At 36.8% G+C, this 3,505-nt stretch overlaps 1 long non-coding RNA gene across 1 annotated transcript; it reads right to left on the bottom strand.

The window, feature by feature from the left end:
* Positions 1–1,171: 1,171 nt before the first annotated feature.
* Positions 1,172–2,481, bottom strand: LOC311271667. The gene is made up of 4 exons (XR_014624455.1): positions 2,374–2,481; positions 2,119–2,240; positions 1,804–1,819; positions 1,172–1,424 (listed from the first exon to the last, which is right to left on the bottom strand). It is a non-coding gene; the product is annotated as an uncharacterized lncRNA (long non-coding RNA).
* Between the last annotated feature and the right edge of the window lie 1,024 nt (positions 2,482–3,505).

Below are 3,505 nucleotides of genomic sequence, written 5' to 3'. Positions count from 1 at the left end.
AAAGATAAGTTATGAATTTAAATGGCATTACATCAAAAACAATATGAATATGAAATGATGACAACTTTTCATCTTGAAGATGAAAGCAAGAAAACAACTTCACCAGGTCATTTTTTACCCGCTTATGCTTAATAACAATGCACCTTTTTATTCAGCAGGAATGTTTTCAACATCAAGCAATTTTACGTTTTTCTAAATCAAAAGCAAAGCACAAAGATATAGCTGAATCAATATTTTCAAAACTGTTCACTCAAAAGAGCCGTCATTATGGTGCTGAGACTGATCGTTGTCCACTGTAGGTGGGGGTCTTTCCACTCTTTTTTACCAAGTTACAGAAGAGAAAAACAAAACATTACATTTGACAACAAAAGTAGTCAAATTATCAACAGAGAGAGTCAAAAATACAGCTTGATGCTTTTGTTAAAAGTCACAGTGACACTTGACTAACAGCCAGACAACAGCAGCCTGATACACAACGCAAAAACCAGTGTGGACGTGTACAAACTGACACCTCCCTCGTCCCCCTGTTGGGTTGGGACAACTTTCCCTGTGATCATTTTTATTAGCACATTAAGTTCTGAGGACGTCATAGAAGTCAACTTACACCTGACTGAAGGTCTTATCAACCACATCAATTAGAGACACCTGTGTGGATGGACAACGAGTGCCATCTGTACTAGAGCTGCAGAGATTAGCTGGTTACTCACCACTGAGTTTTCTATCTTAAATTTTTGCCAAATTTCAAGCAAAAATGTGATGATTCCAGCTTCACTGATGAAGAAATTAGCTATTTTTTCTGTCTTTGTCTGTTTTGGAAACAGCCAACAGTACAAATGTCATTTACACAATGATCATCTCGTTTCTCATTAAATTGTTATTTTGACTGTTTTTCTGATGCTTTATTGACCAAATGATTCATCTATTGATGGAGGAAATGCCAGAATTGAATCATTTCCAAAGTGCTGCTGTACCAGAGACACAAGTACATTCAGAAACAGAAAGAAAAAGGAAGAGTGTTCATTTAATAAACTGATCACACCAACACACATTATTTAGATCTACTTATTATAAACATTTACCTCTGACTAAATGAAAAACAATGTTGTTGATCATCATCACCAATAAAATAACAAGCACATGTTCACTTAAATAACACCACAAAACAGAGACAGTCTTTTGTAATGCAGCTTTATTCAGCAGAATAGTTTTCACTATCAAGCAATTTTACATTTTTCAACATCAGTTGGAGCTGTGACTAAAGTCACTACATCTCAAGGGCTCCATGTTTACTCATCCAATTATTTCTTGCTTTGCAAAGCACAAAGATATAGCTCAAACTATATCTTCAAAATCAAGAACAGACTCAGTCTTGATAGTATCGCCTCAATTTATCATCGGCCACTTCGTCTTGGGATCTTTCCACACTGTTTGCATGCCAAGTTAGAGAAGGGGGAACAAAAGAGAGGAATCAGTTAGTTAAATCATCAACAGAGGTCAATCAACAGAATCTTAATTGACAAATATTCAATAATTAAACAATTTTGCATTAATTTTTCCAGCAAAATCTGACAGAAATTCACTGATTCTAGCTTCTGAAATGTGTCGACTTGCTTCTTTACCCTCTATTATATCATCGTGAATTTAAATGGGTTGGACAGAGTAAGGTAGTTGAAGACATCAACTTGGGATCTGGTTAATATTGATGCTTGCTATGTTTGATAGGTTTGAGGCATTTCACAAAGTCTTTTTATTTCTTTCATTCATCTGTTTGAAATCAACAGAAAATATTTCAGTAAAACTTACCTCCTACGTCCGTTGACTAAAAAGATAAAAAGATGAAATTGACATAAATAAACATTAGTATATTATCACATTTGAAAATCTTTGCATTTAGGACATTAATGATGCTCTCTTTACTTAGTTTAAGGTTTATTATCTGAGATGCCAGGACTAAATAAAAGATTTTAACTAATGACAGAACTAAATGAAGTTGTATGTAGTCAGTTAGTACAGTCAAGTGTGATTTGTTGATCTCAGACTAAAGTAGCCTGCTGTTTGTGTAAATCAGAGGTCAATCTGTGAACATCAACTCAGTATGTAGGAACACTTCTGACTTACAATTTCCACTATGCCCCACATGCCCACCGGCGCCTGTATTAATACTTTGAGGACCACTCTCCCCGGGTTCAGCCATGAGGACGACCAGCGTCAACACCATAAAGATCATAACACACTTCATCCTGAGGAACAAATCACAGTTGCCACATCCAGAATCATTCACTGCCTTCATTCACCAGTGTCAAAGGTCATCACATCTCATCTAAAAGACTTTGCATTTATTAAAGTAACATCAGGATTAAATTGACTTCTCACCTTTCCACAGCTTGTTTGACAGAACCAAAAAAAAAATGGTGTCACAGACAGCAAAGTGAGCACTGTGAGATCTAGAGGTGATGTGGACGTCTCTGCTGAGCAGTCGTGAGTTACCCGTCTCTTTATAAGGATGGAGATGGAATAATCTATCCAGTCATTCTGTATTTCTCAATGTGTTTTTCAAAGTCAAGTTCTGCACATGGATGACAAGATGTTGATCTAATCTCACTTTGTCATGACGGGACATTTCACTGTCCTCACAGTCACACAAAGTTACACAACACTACTTATCATCCCCCGACTCTATGGCCTCACAAAATGTGAGCATTAGAAGTTCTGTCCTATAACTGTATATATAATTAAAAAGACAATGCATGATGTTTTTGCTGAGATAAGAAGTAATTTATCTGTTATATCAGCAAAATATCATCATATAAAACAACAGGCACAAAACAGAGACAGCCTTTTTGTAATGCACCTTTTTATTTAGCAGGAATGTTTTCAACATCAAGCAATTTGACATGTTTCTAAATCAATGGGAGCTGTTCCTGAGATCACAATTGTTAAGTCTTGTAACATAACAGTACATTCTGAAATTAAATGTAAACTAGAGACCATCTTGCAATGGCAGGCCCGTAAACATGATCACCTTCGGACCCATGACTACTCAGTAGTGATATGGCTGGCTACTGCTACGTCCTCCTCAACACCTTCAAAGAGAAACAGTACCACAGTAACTTGTCCACGGCACACAAATATCACACAGTTAGGCAGGGGCCGTCACAGCACTCGTGGCTTGGACAACATATTTGTCTATTTTGGAAACAGCCATTTTGTTCTCATCTGCACACCTGAGAAGTTTTATGACTGCATCTAACACAGTTGTGATGCTATTGTGTTGGCAAAGTCTGCCCACGGACAGACAGACAGACAGATTGAAAACAATAACAGCTGTACTCATGAAGATAGGGATGATTTGAACTGGGTTACACTGACCCACAACTTAAAATGTGAAACAGTTAATCACCAACAATGACTTTTGCTGTTTTCTATTTCATAAATTCCACAACCTCACACTATTATAAAGTGGACAGTTGTATCATCTAATATAATGGTAGCACTGCAGCAACAG

This window comes from Pagrus pagrus (assembly GCF_965226575.1).
Source record: "Pagrus pagrus genome assembly, chromosome: 16".
Classification (NCBI taxonomy): Eukaryota; Metazoa; Chordata; class Actinopteri; order Spariformes; family Sparidae; genus Pagrus; species Pagrus pagrus.
The sequence above is the reverse complement of the archived record's forward strand: the minus strand, read 5'-3'. Positions and strand labels throughout refer to the sequence as shown.